The 17,835-nt window shown below is 64.6% G+C and overlaps 1 protein-coding gene across 5 annotated transcripts in view; it reads right to left on the bottom strand.

Moving 5' to 3' along the window:
* Window positions 1-17,835, bottom strand: part of KCNQ1 (potassium voltage-gated channel subfamily Q member 1) — a 349,026-nt gene that overhangs the window by 330,574 nt on the left and 617 nt on the right. The window lies entirely within an intron of this gene.

The following is a 17,835-nucleotide window of genomic DNA, read 5'->3' as shown; positions in this document are numbered from 1 at the left end:
ACCCCCCGCGGCACCCTGATGTCATCTCAACGGCCTCTGCGAGGGCCACTTCCTGACGTGGCGTCCGCCCTCCTCCGGGGCTCCTCGGCTGACCCTCTGGCCACACCACCTCCCCGGCGGGAGCCGGGCCAGGCCAGGGGACTGTGTCCCGCCCGCACCCATCCAGGGACGAGCGGACGGGGCAGACGCAGTCAGCACCCGCCTCCCACCAGACCCGAGGGCGTCCACGGCTCAGCCTCACCCCAGGAGCCGCGGCGGGGGGCAAACTCACTGCCCACGACCCCAGGCCAGCCGAGCAGCCCTGCCCAGCTCTCCGGCCACAGCTTGGCCCCTCTCGCCTCCTGCCGCCTCTGAGAGCCCCTCCCTCAGGCTCCAGCCCCACCCCGCCTCCTGCAGCGTGCACGGGGTCCCGCGGCCCGGGAAGACCCCTGGCTACACCGGGCCGGGCTCAGTACCGGCTCTGGGAGGGTGCGGGGCGGGCCCTCGGGGTGCACGAGCAGTGCAGGGACAGGGTGGGGGCAGCAGAGGCCTGGCACTATCGCCCCGACCTGCCCAGAGCGACCAGCAGGGACCCTCAGCCCCTCTGGGAGCCTGGGAGGCTGGCTGCAGAGGGCACAGGTGGGCCACGTCTGGGCTGGTCAAGTGCAAAGGGTACGGCCGGGGCAGGAGCGACAGGGTGGCAGCGTGGGTCCACCGGGCCTCACTTGCCCGCTGGGCACTCCCAGGGCACAGGCCAGTCCCCCAGGGGAGCGGCTGTGGGGCGAGGCCTCAGCTGAGTTGGGACCCAAATCACACAGCACTGCAGACCCAGAACACCAAAGAGGGAGGGGGCTGGGGGCTGCAGGGGGGCCCGGGCTCAGGCCCAGGCCCGAGGCACACGCGGGGCACCTAGAGGGCGGGCAGGGGCTGAAGACCGAGTCCTTTCCAGGGCTGGGGTGGCTCGTGGGCCTCAGGGTGGATGCCGAACCCACCCCAACCACCCGAGGACCGTGAGCGCCATCTCAGGATGTCCCGGGGTCTGGCTTGGATGTAGGTCCCTAAATCCCCAGCGGGACACCACGCTGAGAGCGCAGCCCGTGGCCAGCTGTCCCCACGGGGCTGAGACCCCCCGGGCAGCCCCGTCCCCTCCCTCCCAGCTCATCAGCACCGAGGGCCTCTGCCGGGTCTGCTCCCCGCACCAGACGGCACGGACCCCGTGGGACCAGTGGAACAGGCCAGCTGGCTCCGCTGACTGTGGCCTGGGCCCACCCTTCAAGCAGACCACCACCCTCCCCCAACGACGGCGCCCCTGCACCCGGCAGGGCCGCACGCAGCGTCCACCTGCCCGGCACTCTCCAGGCCTGCCGCGCGCCGACCTCGATCCTCCGACACTTCCTCTGCAAGCAGGGGTCCTGAACCCGGCACTCTGCCCCCCAGGGACACGGGGCAATGTCTGGAGATGCTTTAATTGTCACAGCTCGGGGACGGACGCTACTGGCATCCAGTGGGTGCCGAGGCCAGGGATGCTGCCGACCCCCCGCAGAGCACAGGCTGCCCCTCCCCCCAGGGAATGATCCAGATTAAAACGTCAGGAGCGCCGGGGGCGGGGGAACCTGCTCTATAAACCGAAAGCTATCACGATCCCCGATCCAGATAAGACAGCTGAGGCCTTGCGAGATTAAGCCACCAGCACGCCAAACCCGTCCCGGGGGGGCCAGGGCACAGAGCGCACCCCTCCCCGCCGCCACCCGTAGAGGCAAGAACGCTTTCCCCGCCCCGCTCTCCCCCTCCCGGCAGCACCCTCCCTCGACATTCCTGTAGCCCGGCCAGGGCAGGGCCTGCCAGCAGTGAGCTCCCAAAGGGCTTTCCAGCCTCCGGTCTGGTCGGGTTGTGTTCCCTGGGGCGAGGCTGACACCTGAGCCCAAGCCCCGAGGCCAGGCAGACGTCCACAGTGCCACCCTGACAACCACTCCAGGATGAGCCCAGGGGACGGCAACACTGCCAGCCCCTTACCCCTCTGAGGACAGCGGCCCCAGGACCGGAGACGAGCCTGGTGCCCCCTTTCCTCCAGGACTCGCGTGCTGCAAGCCCCCACTCTGCTCCTGCAAAGTGGAAGGTGCACCAGGGACAGCACAGAGGGGACAGGCCTGGGAGGGGGCCTCCCCAGCGACATGCAGCCGTCCAGGCCGGAGCTCGGCCAAGGCGTCCCCTTCTCCCACCGGGGCCTGGTCTCCCCCCCGCCCTAGGGCCACAGTGTGTCTGCACCTCCTGCACCAGGAAGGCCGCTGCCCAGCCTCACGGGCAACACGTCCCGGGCAGAGGTCTCACCAGCTAGCTCCTGAGTCCCCTGGGGCGACCCGTGGTCTCAGCCTCGGCCCAGGGCTGCAGGGAGTGGTGCCCACACGCCCAGTCCCCACCCCGGGGAGGCAACGCCGACGCGGTCACCCAGCTCCCCAGGAAGGACGGGTCGTGTTACCAGCCAGGCAGGTGCCACCAGGAACCACCCCAATCCAGAACCACCCGGGGAGGCTCGGCTCCCGCCGAGGCCTGTCAAGCCGAGGACGACCTTCCCGCTCCGGAAGCGCTGCTGGTGGGCAGACAGGCCGGCCCGTCCCCCGGGGGCTGCCCAGGCTCGGGGCCCGACGGCACACACCCTGTCCCACAAAGCAAGCGTCGGGCTGCAGGGCCACCGGAGGCCACCCCTTCAAACCCCCCACCCCAGAAGCTCCTGGCCGGGAGTTCCCCAGGAGCAGCACGATGGTGGGAGGCAGAGCACCAAGGCCAGCCGGCCCCGTCAGGCTGGGTCCCACCGCGCACAGCACCAGGCCCGGGGCCTGCATCCTTGACTCAGGCCCAGACATCCTGTGGACATCCAGGAAGGAGGACGCCTGCTCCGGCCACCAGCAGTCAAAGCGGCCCTGAGCGGCCACGCCGACACCCAGCAGGCCCCCTGCCCCTCAGGGCAGAATCCCTGGGGAGAGCAGGACCAGAGAGCGGCCAGCACAGGTTGGGGGTTGCACAAAGCAACTCAGGAAGCAAGGGACAGTCCCGGGATGGGGCCCGACACCAGCCCTGCCCCCCACCAATGATGTGACCCTGTGTCTGTCCCCTTGGGGCCTCCACCCACTTTGACAAGCTGCGGGGCCATCAGCTGCCCCCGCCCCAATGGGTGTGATTCCCTCCAACTCAGACCCCACGACTGGTCTGGCCATGGAGGAATCAGCGGTCTCAGGCCACGTGGCTGGGCAGAGGGCAGCCGGCCGCCGTCACAGGGAACCGCCCCAAGGGCTGCGGCTGCAGCGAGGGCCTCGGGCCTCCCTCCTGGATGGGCAACCGGGCTCCCGGGCTGGGCACGTGGGTCAGGGCCACAGCGGGCGCTGTGAGCCTGCTGTCCAGGTCCCAGGGATGCCCTTCCTTCCCCAGGCCCGAGGCCTCTGAAGGGACTTCCGCCCCGACAGCCGGCTCCTTTTGTCTCTGGGCAGGACCCCCCCCGAGGTCTGCCCTCCAGGTCACCCCAGACCTGGGCCGAGTGGGACCCCGACATGGGCCGTGCAATCATGATCCCGTGAGAGAAGCTGGGGTTCCCTACACGGCAGCCCTGCCCACCCTGGCAACTCCCACCCCGCTGTCTCCCCACGGGCAGGACCGGGGAGCCAGGCCTGTCCCAGCCCGATGTGGAGGCAGTGCCAGACCCCGCCGGGCACGCGCCCCCGTGACTCCCCCCGGCGCCATACCGTGCTCACCCCACTGAGGATTCTCAGCCGCAGGAAGGACCAGGGGCCCCAGGACCCTCCTGGGGTGTGCTTGCTGCTTATCTTAATAAAAATGACGCTTTATTATTTTCTTAAACGACCAGTATTTTCAAAGTAGAAAATTCAGAGAAGCTAAAGTTAAAAAATTGCAACCCAGAACCCACACCCAGGGGTGACCACCAGGAACCCCTCGGCGTCCGCTTTCGGACCGTCCCCCACCTGCACGGCCTTGCGTTTTGGCCCCGGTGAGCGCGCGGCCTGCCATCTGCTGCCGGGGGCACTGCCTTCCTGTCACACCCCATCCAGGCTGTACTTGTCCCAAAGTGTCCCCCAGCGTCCTGACCCCGCTCTGCCTCGTGCCATCCTTTCAACAGCGCTGCCTGCTGGAAAGACAGGGCCCTTTGTCCTGGGCCCCCTTTTGTTAAACCAAACCCCATGCCCAATGAGCAGCCCCCAGGGGGCTGGCTCCCACCTTCCCCGTGGTGAGTTTGCCGAGCAATTCCTGGGGAGGTGGTCCCGTGGGGATGGACCCCGGAGTGCCTGGGTGCAGCCAGGGGCCCGGCCAGCTGCCGCGGGGCTGACCCCCTCCCGGGCAACCTCCTGGGGTCTCGGGAAGTGGGAGGCTGCTGCCCAGAGCCTCGAGTCCTCCAAACCCGGCTCAGACCTCAGCCCCACGGTCTCCACTGTCCCTGAGCAAGCACCGAGTCACCCCACCACAGGGCACGGAGAGCCCGCCCCAAAGGACCGCCTGCCCAAAGAGGCTGGAAAGGCCCACGGACACCCCGGGGCGGCGTGACTCGGAGGTGGCGGGCCGTCCGCCAGAGACCTTGATAAGAGCACGGAGGTGGGGCCTGTCCTGGGGACGAGGCCAGCCAGGCCCGCAGAGCCCCCAGCCTCGCCCATCCCCCTTGTGCCAAGGGCAGCCAGAACATTCCAGTGCTGCCCGGGAGGTGCCCACGCCCCCGCCAAGCTGCACGCGGGACCTTGGGCCCTGATCCAGGGGACCAGATGGGGGAGGGCAGAAAGCGGCCTCCACCTTTGGGGGCTTCTTGCCCGCCCCATCTCCTGTTTTATCCTCGGCCCGGTGGGGTAGGGACGGGCCTCTCCAGGGACACGGGGTCACCTGGTCACCCCAGGGCGCACGGCAGGTCAAGGACAGGCCAGGAGCAGAGCCATGTGTCGGGACTCCCCGCTCTGACCACATGCAAACTGGGGCCCCCTGGAATCTGCCCTGATCCCCTCCCTCCCCACCTTCCCTCCCTCCCCCCCTCCCCCCCACTCAGCAGCTCGAGGGTCTCAAACCAGGCTGGGACCCTCGCCCCTAGGACCCCACACGGCTGCTGGCCGTGCTCGGCAGAAACCTGGACTCCCGGCCTCCTGCCCGCCCCACCAGGTCCCTCACCACCGCCCGGCCTCCCTGAGCTGTCTGATTCTCAGTGGGGTCACCCTTACCCCCGGGGCACGTGGGAGGCGAGCAGGAAGCACCCACAGGACGGCCACGTGCGGTGACGGCGGGGTCTCCAGGGGATGTGGTGGGGCGGGCCATGAGGGCTGCCACCCCAGCCAGAGCCGACACTGCACACGGCTCCGTGTGCACATCCTAGAAACTGAGGCCCTCACTGGGAGCCCGCAGGGCAGGTGCAAGGTCTGCGACGAGACTAGTCAGAGGGAGGAGGCGAGCTGAGACTCAGCACCGGAGACCGCAGCCCGGGCACCGGCCCTGCCGGCCAGCCACGCTCACGCCCACCGCACGCACGGCAGCCGCGCAGCCCCAGGGACAGCATGGCGACCCACCCACACCCCCATTTGCCCAGAATCCAGGCCACAGACGGCTCCCATGGCTTCCCAAACCAATGCCCACAGAGACGGCCTTTGGGTCTGGGAACCCCAGAAAGACGGCAGGGCTAGGTCTCCCCGCCGAGGACACTCTGCCACTTCCTAGGTCTTGGGCTTTGGCTACGTTGGCCCGACAGCCGATCCACCCAACCACACTGGGGACAAGTGTGGCCAAAGCCACACCGCCTACAGACCGTGTCCAGAACGCCCCTCTCAGGACAGCAGACGGCTGACCGGTATACCTGGTGGGTGCTGGGACCAGCGTGGAACCATCCAGCCACCTGCCCACCCACCCACCTATACAGCCATCCACCCACGCAGCCATCCATCCACACAGCCATCCATCCACGCAGCCATCCATCCACCCACGCAACCATCCATCCACGCGGCCATCCACCCACGCGGCCATCCATCCACGCGGCCATCCATCCACCCACGCGGCCATCCACCCACGCAGCCATCCACCCACGCAGCCATCCATCCACCCACGCAGCCATCCATCCACCCACGCAGCCATCCACCCACGCAGCCATCCATCCACGCAGCCATCCATCCACCCACGCGGCCATCCACCCACGCAGCCATCCATCCACCCACGCAGCCATCCATCCACGCAGCCATCCACCCACGCAGCCATCCATCCACGCAGCCATCCATCCACCCACGCGGCCATCCACCCACGCAGCCATCCATCCACCCACGCAGCCGTCCACCCACACAGCCATCCATCCACGCAGCCATCCATCCACGCAGCCATCCATCCACCCACGCAGCCATCCACCCACGCGGCCATCCATCCACGCGGCCATCCATCCACGCGGCCACCCATCCACCCACGCGGCCATCCATCCACGCATCCATCCATCCACCCACGCAGCCATCCACCCACGCGGCCATCCATCCACGCAGCCATCCATCCACGCAGCCACCCACCCACGCAGCCATCCATCCACCCACGCAGCCATCCATCCACCCACGCAGCCATCCATCCACGCAGCCAACCATCCACCCACGCAGCCACCCACCCACGCAGCCATCCATCCACCCACGCAGCCATCCATCCACGCAGCCATCCATCCACCCACGCAGCCATCCATCCACCCACGCAGCCATCCATCCACCCACGCAGCCATCCACCCACGCAGCCACCCACCCACGCAGCCACCCATCCACGCAGCCATCCATCCACCCACGCAGCCATCCACCCACGCAGCCATCCATCCACCCACGCAGCCATCCATCCACGCAGCCATCCATCCATCATTCCACTTGTCCATCCACCATCCATCTCTACATCTGTCTGTCCATCCATCCGACCACCCACCCACCCATCCCTCGGGGGCACCTACTCCACAGTGTGCCCTGCGCTGGCCCAGGGGCCCCAGACCCTCCCCTTATTCCACAGCAACCACAGGCCGCAAATTCCTGAGACTTGGGAAGCTTGGAGTCAGGGGCTGGGAAGCACCACGGAGGAACAGGGCCTCCCTCCGACAGCAGGGTTCCCGTCCACAGGAAGGGGCTCAGGGGCTCAGCCCAGCCAGTGGACGAGGACGGCAAGGACCCCAAACAAGAAGCCAGAACGCTCCATGCCTGGGAGCAAGCGCTCCTCCGAGAGAGACGCCCCTCCCCCCAACTGCAGAGGCAGGACCTCCTATCTCCTCCGTCCCCCATCTTATGGCCGAGGGGCCTCGGTGCGTCAGGGAGCTGGGTCTAAGCGGGCTGCTCCACGGCCCCTGGGACCCCTGAAGCCCCTGTCCCTGCCTGGGAAGGGAAGGAACCACTCAGACCCTGTGGATGAAACATCAGGACGGCACAGCCACAGGCCAGCGACACTCGTGGCAAAAAGGCACGTGTCCCTGAACTAGGTGACTGCAAACAAGGCTTTTTCAATGTGTTTAATCATGACCTAAGGTCATGTCACAACCGATCCCTAAATGCTTCTGATGGACTCTTTCAATCTATACGTTCCCACACCCTCTTTTTTTTTTTTTTTTTTATTTCTTGCGCATTTGTTCACTGAAGAAATCAGGCCTCTTGACCTGTAGGTCAGCGGGCCCCAAACTTTTTGCCACCAGGGACCGGTTTCATGGAAGACAATTTGTCCACGGACCTGGGGGTGGTGGGGGGGATGTTTCGGGATGATTCAAGCACATTACATTTATCTCACACTTTATTTCTATTATTATTACATTGTAATACATAATGAAATCATTTTACAACTCACCATCATGCAGAATCAGTGGGAGCCCTTTCGCTGCCACTCACTGATAGGGTTTTGATATGAGTCTGCAAGTAACTGTATTATTATTGTCTCCGTGCAAAAAATTCCAGAGGCGCAGGGTGTCTGGCCGCCTCTGCTTTGGAGACCTCAGCAGCCGTGAGACTCAAAGCCGAACCCAGGACCCCAGCAGGAGGCCACAGTGACGCTTTAGCCCCAGAGTCGCCTGGTCAGGCATCAGCCGGGATCCCAAAGAGGCAGGACCTCACCGGCTGTGTGGTTTCCCTGAGGTGCAGCTGCATGTGGGGAAGCAGGACCCGGGCTGTGTCTTTTCCCTTTACTTGCTGGGGTTCAAAATAACCAGCGGCCTCTCTATTATCCTCCAAAGGCGGCTGCTGGTTTGGCCCACAAATGGATGCAGGGTGCAGCCTGGGATTTAAGCTCCTCGTGAGGCCATCAATCCACTGAGGAGGGCCTTACTCTCGACTTATCGTGATGCAGCCAGTGGGCACGTCCTTCAGCTGACTCCAAGTCCTTGAGACGTGGCCCCAGGGGCCTTGACGCCGCTCCTGCTCTCCCACGTGGCGCGATGGTCCAGGCTCAGCTTGTATGTTTCCTGCCCCAGACCTGGATGCAGACGTTTCTCCGGGACCCCTGGTTTCCCTCCGGGGAAAGGGCACCTGGGGGGCCACAACCTGGGGGCCAGGGATGCTCATAGCAACGGACCAGCCCTTCTTTCTAGCCCTTTCATGTACACAGAGAAGCAGTTTTTAAACGAAATCATCGTGAACACATTCTGATGCGTCTCACCCAGTGCAGGCGGGAGGGCTTTGCTTCGCATCACCTACGTTTCATCGGCTCTGTTCTGTGCTGGACATCCCAGCTCTCGGCGACACCAACAGAACTCTTCAGTGGCCTCACCCCATGATGCCCATGCCAAGGGCCTTAGCATAATAAAACAAATACCGTCACAACCGTGACACCATGACCTAAAACAGCGCACACGCACACACCCAGCTCCATTCGTTCTGAACCCACCGGCAACAGGTCCCCCGAAATAAGATCTTTCTGGGGATTGTTCCACCCCAGGGCAAACTTAGGGTCATCTGTTTCATTTCGGTTTTGAAGGACTTCTTTTTCTCGTTAAGATTTATTTAGGGATTTACGAGATCAGGGGTTGCTTTTATATTTAAAGTTATGGGAACTATTTACAAGGTTCCAAAGTCAAATCTATAAAACCATCTAATCATCCTCAGAGACATTTGGGTTCTGTCATGTCCCCCCACCCAGAGGTAACTTTTTATAAGTTTCGGTTTATCCTTCCACTGCTTTTGTTTCTTAATATAAAGTAAGTATATCTATATTAGCGTACCCTTTTATTAGAGGAGAAGCAGCTTGTTATACTTTTATCCACTGTGTGTGTGCGGTGGGTTTTTTCCCACGTAAAAATATTTCCTGGTAATCACTCCACAAAAGCACGTGGAGACTGCACTGTCCCTTTCCCACACCTGCACAATATTCTGCACGCAGCGCATTCAACCTGCTTCCTACAGGCTGGCATCTGAGTTCTCCATCTTGCGCTTTTACAAAGAACGCTTTAACAATCAGCCTCGCACAGGCATACTTTCCCTTTTTTTTTTTTGCCGATATCTTCAAGATAGGTCCCTGGAAGTGGGATTGCTGGGCCCGAGGATACGGGCATGCATAACTGTGCCAGATGTTGCCAAATCCTGCTCCCCACGGATTCTACCATTTTGCAGACCCTCCAGCAACATGACCGCTGCTTCCCCAGAGCCTTGGCGGCCGCCAGCTACATATGTCTATAAAGGCTTCTGGATTTCTGCCAGCCTGGGGGGACCTCAGCGAAGCCCGTGTCTGCGCATCTCTGACAGCGAGTTGGGTTGGCATCTTCTCACACGTTTAAGGGCAACCCCACCAGCCCCTTTTCCTGTGAACTCTCTGCTCACATCTCTTGCTTGTCTTCTGTGGGGTCACTGGGTTTTTTCTTCTCTATTTTCAGAAACGCTTCCTATCTTAGAGCTATTAACCTGGCGCCTGTGCCACAGTCTCTCCCCCGGATTTTCACCGGTCTCTTTACTGCTCACCGGGTGGTGGTATCACGCACAAACCACTTCTTTCTCATACAGACTCTTCCTTAATGCACTGGCTTTTGAGTCACAAAGAAGCCTCCCCACCCTCGCCCTCACACTGTAGAGGGCCCCCCCGAGTCTCCTTGCGGTACTTGAGTGGTTTTCCGACCACTTGGGGTCCATCCCAGTGTGCTGTGCAAGGAGTGGGTCCAGCCTCACCTGTTCTTCCTGAAGCATCACCTATTAGAAACCCCCCAACTTTTCCCCATTGGTTGAAGATGCTGCCTATATTTTTGGCTAAACATTCATTCGCAGTTGAGTCTATATGTGGATTTTTTATTCTGTTCTATTGCTTGTCTACATGCCAGTGCCACAGTGCTTTTACTACCCAAGCTTTGTTTTATAGCATTTTGAGCCGTCCCAGCCAAGAACGTGGGTGAGACTTTTGCGAGAGACCAGATGCGGATGTCTTGGAACAGAAATCCAAACCACGTGACCCATCAAGCTGACACGTTCCAAGCACGTGGTTCCGGGGCTGCTCAGGCACCACCTGAAGCTCTTCTGGGTGCCCCGGAGACCCCCAGCTGCTCCCTCTGCCGGGTGGGGCCCTCTGGGAGGCAGGGGCCTGTCCCTCTGGGTCAGGGCTCCTTCTGCGGGCCCCTCCCAGACGGAAGGGTTACGATCAGCCTGGCAGTGAAGGAGGCAGCCCCTGGCCCAGACAGGGCTGGGGTGAAGTGGGGGTCCCAGCGTGGCCGGGCATCTCCACACGGAGAAGCGTTCCAGGGCTGAACGGACTCGGGGGCAAGGTGAGGACCCTGGGCTCCTTTTTCTGACTTTCTCTAGATCTCTGCATGGCAGCAAATTCGGCAGGAGAATGTGGAGGAACCGCCCAAGGGCATGGTTTTGAGAGGAAGCAGAGAAGGGAGCCCACCCTTGAGAGACACAGAGGGGACGCCCACAGCCCCTGCTCCCCAGTGAGCTGGCACCCGGTGGGCGGGGGCAGCCGGGAGGGTGCCCAAGGTGGGAGGCAGGCATGAGGCCAGCGTTTCGGAAAGTCTGAAGGAGGTGGCCGTCGGGCGCTTCATGGATGCGGCGGAGGGAGCCTCTGCGGGGGGGGGGGGGGGGGGTGGTAAGGGCCAGTGGGCACACACCAGGCACGACGCCGGGAACATCAGCGTCGTTAAGACATCCAGGCAGAAGCGGGGCAACTTTCCGGGGGTGGCACGAGCCAGGTGGCTGGGCCTGCTTCCCCACCCACAAGTCACTGAGTAGAGAAGGGGAGCGGGGAGCAGGCCCAGAGCCCGAGAGTGGGCGGGGCGGGCCCTGGCGTCCGCTGCCCCAGCCCCTGCAAGGCGGAACGGCACCTGCAGATCGGGGGGTGCTCGGAGAGCCCTGCTCTGACGGGTGGAGGCAACACCCCCCATGGAGCGCCTGGGACCAGGGCTCGGTCCTCCTGTGCTCAGAGCCCGCCCCAGGCAACGGCAGTGCCCCCTCCCTGGGCCACACGTCCATCCTTCAGTGGGGACCGCGCTCTGCACGGGGGTTCAGGCGCCTACTCAGGACACACTCCTTTTGCAGGTTCTTCACCCCGGCAGTGAGGATCTGCCCCCCGCAACCCTGGCCAGGGCTACTGTGAAGATGGAGAAGTTCTGGGGGAAAGGGCTCCGAAAAGCCCCCGCCCTCAAACACACAGGGGCCTACAGCACTCTCCCGTAGCCATGGGAGGGTCCCAGCGGCCTCTGCCCACCACTTTCTGAGCTCACCAGCCGCTCAAGCTCAGGAATGTCACTGGATAAAAATACCCACAGACGATGTCATCAGGCCCAGCCTGCCTGTGGGGCTCGGAGCTGCCGGGCAGCAGGCTGACCGCCACGGCCCAGGCTCAGGGCAGGGGGTTGCGGGGTGCCCTGGGCTACCAAGGCCGGATACCAGGTGACCCCGTCCCGAGCGCCTATCCCTGCTAGGTACAGGCTGGCCCTGCCCACCCACTCGAACCCTCTAACGCCCAAGAGTGCTGAGACCAGCACACACTAATACTCCACACAGCACCAGAGTGGCTGAGCCACCGTGGGGGCTCCGAGCACCAGGTCAAGGGGGTGGCAAAGGCAGAAGGCATGGCTCTGCCTGGGGCAACATGGGAAGGCTTCCTGGAGGAGGAGGTGTCCGAGCTGAGCCTCAGCCTGTGGTTCTGGCAGCAGGGCTTTAGGGCAGAGGCCTAAAGCAGCCAGATCAAAGCCCTCCAAAGGCTAGACACCCACCCACAGGGTAGCAGCCCCAGGAGTGGAGAGCCAGTGCCCCAGCCATGCTGGCACATCCAGGGACGCCCTCTCTGGGCTCACGTACTGCCCTCAGGAGGCAGCTTCCTCCTCCCTTCCGACTCCCCCAACAAATGGTGGCATCCTCTCCTCACGTGGCCAAGCCACCCCAGGGTCAGCATTACAACCCCTGCCCAGGGTGGGAGGGAGTCACGTGAACAGGGAGCCATCAGGCCTACCTGGATTCTGGCCCCACCATCGGAAGGAGCGACAGGCTTCAGAGGCGGGCAGCCTGGAGCATGCCCAGCTGTGTGGCCATGGGCACGTCACCTCCCCTCTCTGGGCCCAGGATTTGCACACAGCAGTGGCCCGTCCCTTTCCGTCTCCCACCAGGGCCTGGGGGAGAGCCAGGCTGCCCCTCTGCCCCAGTACCCTCACCCCAGCCAGTGCCCACGTGGGCTCAGAGGAGGGACCTGGGGTCACCTGGCCAGGAAGCAGAAGACAAACCATCGCGAGGCCAAGTCCCATCACACTGTCAGAAGCCGTGTGTAAAAATGGCACATGGCGTCACAGGTGGTCATCCTGCCCGACAGCAGAGCTGGGGCCCCACCCCTTGCCAACCATCACCCCGCCTTCCGTGAGATGTGGGGCTGTCCCAGCACTCGGGGAACCTCTGGAGGGAAACTCACGGCCCTCTCTGCCCTCCAGGAGGGAGTGCAGACAGTCACCCAACCTGCCCCGGGGACCCTGGGCCGCCTCCAAGCTCTGCCCCTTGCTCCAAGGTGCCTCCCCAGGGAGAGTGAAGCCGGCCCGCTGGACCCTCCCTCCAGGCCTGGGTCCGCAGAGTCCGAGGTGAAGGGTCCAGGTGACGGTGCTCCTCCTCATTCTCCCCCCAGCAGCAGAGCCCAGGCACCAACCAGCACACGTGAGCGTCCGTGGTGTTTCCCAGCAGCAACTGCACCCTTCGTCTGGCCTCGGGTTCGTGGCCCCCGCCCCTCCAGGCCCAGCACCTTCTCCCTGCACACAGGCGTCCTTGGACACCGTCTCCACCTCACAGGAGCCACACGTGACACCGTCCCAGCCCATCCATCTCACCCATGGGCAGGACCTTGAGCCACGAGAAATGCCACATGAGCTGAAAGCTGGTTTAGAACATCGGTCTGAGAAGGGCCTCAAAGTTCACCTGGGTCCACGGCCCAGACCATGAGGCAGGGAGGGCTCAGCGCAGGGCCCCCGTCAGGAGCACCGCCCCACTCAGCGCACAGCACCGGGAGCTGGTGAGAAACCAGGACCCGGGCTCCCGACCTGCCGGACACACCTGCCTTTCAGCTGCATCCCCAGGACACAGTGGCCTGCAAAGCCCCGTTCACCCCAGAAGAGCCAACCTGGGAACCGGCTTTGCAGGAGGAGGACGATCCCGAGCCCCTGACACCTTTAGAAGCCGGGGCATCGGAATCGGACACCCCGGGTAGAGCCGGGACCCCCCGGTGGGCGCGGTGCTCCAGGCCGGTCTCGGCTGCTCCTGTGTCTGCCTCCCCGGGACGAAGCCCCCGCCCCAGCCCCACGAGACCCTGCTGCAGGAAGGTCCCAGGGCGTGGGGACTGTGCGTGCAAATGGGCCCCTCCCACCCCTCCAGCCCTGGGTACCCCCACGGGTGCAAGCGGAGGCCACGGGCACCGAGCCCAAGGGGAGCCGACGATTCAGAACCAGGCACGGGCGAGCATCCCCTCCCACCTGAGCAAGCCTGCCGCAGGTGCCACCACCCACCGAGCCTGCCACAGAGGAGGGGATGCGGACTCAGGGAGGTGGCCCAGCCACAGGGCAACGCTGGGGCACGAAGCCTGGACGCCGCCCAGGGCCGAGCTCCCGCACAGCCTGGCCCACTCCGCATCCTGCGCCAGGCGGCCTCCAGGCCCCAGACCTCGGCGCTCACTGGGCGTGCCTTCCAGCCCAGGGGCTACCACCCCCTGGACCATCCCTCCCCTCCCACCACCTCCCTTGCAGCCTCAAGGTCTCCCGGGCCCCCTCCTCCCCAGCTGGTGGCCCCGGCGTAAGGGACACCTGTGGTCCCCCAACTAGGGCCAGACCACGATGAGGTGCTCAACATACAGAGGGCAGTGGGTCCAGAAACAGCGGGCTGGGTCTGGGGTGGCAGTGAGGGGTCTCTAGACAGCCAAGGGGAGACCAGAGGACCAGGCCCTGGAGAAAGTGACACAGGGAGAAGCACCAGAAGCGATTCCCCCAGCTTTACTGGGAACTGGGGGCTAAGAACTCCCTGGAGGCGTCTCAAAGGGGATGGTGGGGAGACCAGAGAGCCCGTCCCCCTCCGCCCCTGCCCTCCACCCTCCCTGACCAGCTCCCCTTCTGGGCGGGTCTGCCTGGGGTGGGACGGGCACCAGGGGCCAGGGTGGGGGAATGCGACCAGGGAACTGGCCTCCACTTCCAGAAAGGCAGGCGGGCTCGGCCCAACAAACCGCCAGGGAACACTGCCAGCGCCATCAATTATTAACACCCGCTCTGAAGGTGCCGCCAAAGCCACCGGAAAGTTCTCGGGAACCTGGGAAAGGCAGGGTGGCGGGAGGGCAGGGACAGGACGCACTCCTGGGCCCTCCCCCAAACCTCCCCTTAGCCCCCCACAATCTCCAAGCTTCTCCCAACCAGCGAGGATGCTGACGGAGGGGGCGAGGGGCACCTGTCCCCACATGAGGAAACTGAGGCACGGGGGCTTCTCCCAGGCTGCGTGGGTGGGAGCAGCTGGAAGAAGACAGGAGTCTGCACGTGTCACCCTGCAGCTCCCGAGAGGTCAGGGGGAGGAGGGGGAGAGAAGAGAGAGGGAGAAGGAGGAAGGAGGGGGTCCCTCCGGGCTCCTGTGACTTGAAGCCCCCCGCCTGGCAGGAGGGACACGGAAGCTGGGGGCAGCCTCCATCCTGGCCTCTACAGACAGAGGCTGTGGAGGCCCAGCCCAGCAGCCAGGGCGGGCTGCTACAGGGCCCCCGGGCCCCAGTCCAGTCCAGGCATCTCCCCAACCAGACAACCCCGGCCAAGGCCCATCAGCATGGAGGCCAGGCCTCCCTCGCCCTCAGCCAGAGTGGGAGCCGCTGCACGGTGGGGATATGAAGAGCCTCAGATGAGGACTGGGGGCCAGGGGCAGTGCCGGGCGGGAGGGCAGCCTCCTGCCCCCTGACCCCGGCAGACGGGGCAGGCGGCCACGCACAGGAAGGGCCGCTCTCCTCTTGGCCAGAGCAGGGGTTCCCCGACCAGGAGGGGGACAGGATATCCTGGCCTGCTTCCCCAGCTGCGCCTGGGAGAGTGTGCCCAGCCCTGCAGGGCCCGCAGGACAGCGGCTCCCACACCCACCCAGGCCCCAGCCCTTCAAGGCCGGGCTCATCCTTCCCAGGCCGGAAACCGAGCTCAGCCTGGGTCGTGACAATCAGCCCGCACTTTTCACCATCTGCCTCACCAAGGACAGAGTTCTCTCTCTGCTACCATCTCGGACACTTCTCAGAACAACACCGGGGCCAGAGTGGGCACCGTCCACCCCTTTTCTCAGCGCTGCGGCCAGGCTCTGGCCACTCAGTCCCAGGTTGCCCCTGCAATCCCAGCTTGAGCCCAGGTCCCCTGGAGACACTGGCCAATTCAGAGAGTGTCTGGGGTCCTGCCAACCTCCTGGAGGTGAGGGGGCACCTTCCCGGGCCCCAGGGAAGCCATGTCCCCTGCCTAGCCAAGGTCCACCTGCAGACCTACCCTGCACGGAGGACTGCGGCACACCTCTTACAGATGGGGACGAGAGCGGGAAAAGACTGACCCAAGGTCACCAAGTCACCCTTAGAGGGCCCCCATTCCCTGCTCCTCCCCCTGAGGGGAAGCCACTCGGCTACTGTCCCCAGAAGCCACCCCTGCCCTACAGCTCCTGGGAAGGCCGGGCAAGGCAGACTGCTGAGCAACTTCCGAGAGCTAAACAATCAGAATCAGGAAGAAAACACAAGTGTAAGCAGAGACTTCCTCTGGGGAGCGGCAAGCCTTCTTCCTCCACAAGGCACTGCAGCCGCCGGGGGCCTGGGCAACGCGTGCACCCTCGGGCCTGCCACCCCAGGACGCGAACCAGTGGGGTGTCTGCAGGCCCCTCGCCTTGGCAGCCCTAGGGGTGAGGAGGCACTGCTGCACCGCCTGGCGATTCTCTGCCCAGAGCTGGCACATAGGGCTCCAGGACAGAGAGGCGGCTGGGCAGGGTCTGCTCCAGGACCGGCTGTGGGGTCTGTCCCGCCCTTGGCCACCTCCGGGAGCTTGGGGTCCAGCAGGTGAGGGCTGAGGGGCAGGCAGCCCACGTGCACAGCAGCGCCCACGAGCCAGCTGTTGGCTGGGCGCTCAAGCAGCCGGCGTCAGACCAGGGCAGGATGCCTCAGGGTCAGTGCGCACAAACATTCCCCCAAACCCCAAGACAAGCCGCTGCCGCTGCAGCCGCGGGCAAGGCCGCCCTCTCCCGCAGACCAGCCACGGCCACGGCTAAGCTCCCTCCGACACCTCAGCAGGCGGGGGCTGGGGGTGGGGGGAAGAGGCTTGAGGACACTGTCCTCACCACTTGCTCTCCTGCTCTGGAAGGCCTGCCCCTCCGCAGGGAGGGCAGCAACCCTAGTACCACCTGCGCTCAGAGGAGCAAAGGTGAGGAACCGAGGTCATGCCGCCCCACCTCGCCACACCTGCTGAGACCGTGCTCCAAGCCAGCCCCTCTGCTCCCTGGGCTCCGGTGGTGGCTACCGGAGTGGGACAGAAGAGGGCCCTGGACACCCCCCAGGTGTCCAGCCAGGTCTCTCCCAGCCCCAAGCCCGCCAAGGGGGCAGGGACGAGCACCTGCCGCTACCAACGCGAAGCCAGAGGGAGGTCACCCGCGCAGCCCCCAGAGCAGCCTCCGAGGTCAGCGCGGGGATGGCCAAGCCGAGGCTCACAGGCCAGAGGCCGGCCCCACACCAGGAGGCCACTGGCCAGGCAGCAGGGAAGCAGGGCCGCGAGCGGTGGGGGAGGGCTCCACGTGGCCCTGTCCCAGCGCGCCCTGCCCTGCCCCACACAGGCACGCGCGGCGGCGGCTGGCATCAGAACCACCTGGGAAGCAGTGGGGCCAGGTGCTGCCGATAGGGCGCTGCTTTCGCCTGGCGCACAGCTTCCTCTGATCGACCAATGGAATCAGGGGCCCGACCTCTCTCCTCCCCGCCACCCTGTGTCCCCTCCAGGCTCCTCTGCTTCAACCCAGGGTTTCCAGAGCCTGGCTGGGTTCTTGCGGGGCCGTGGGCACTCCTCACGGCCATGCTGACACCTCAGGCTACACCACAAGGCCTGCCACCCTGCTCCGCTCGCCCAGGAGACGCCCCACAGGGCCCGCCTGGGCCGGGGAGGGTCTGAGATGTTGCTGCACCAGCGGGGGAACCAGGCCCTGCCCTCTCTTGCCTCCCAGCCCCGCCCGGGGAACTCTCTCCCCTGCCCCCATCCTCTCGCGGAAGGATTAACACCTGGACCGTCCCTCCAGGGAGGAGCGGGCCAGCTTGGGCAGGGCACTCCTCCCAGCTGGCTCCCCCACTCATGCCTGGGCAGCGCCAGCGGGGAGCTTCCCACCCCCACGGGGTCAGACCCACACGTCCGTGAACTTCAAAAGACAAGCTCCCCGCTGCTTGTTTCTCCCACTAACCCCTTCCTTCCCTCCCGGCTGATCCGAG

This window comes from Balaenoptera borealis, assembly GCF_965194805.1.
Source record: "Balaenoptera borealis genome assembly, chromosome: 11".
Lineage (NCBI taxonomy): Eukaryota > Metazoa > Chordata > Mammalia > Artiodactyla > Balaenopteridae > Balaenoptera > Balaenoptera borealis.
The sequence above is the reverse complement of the archived record's forward strand: the minus strand, read 5'-3'. Positions and strand labels throughout refer to the sequence as shown.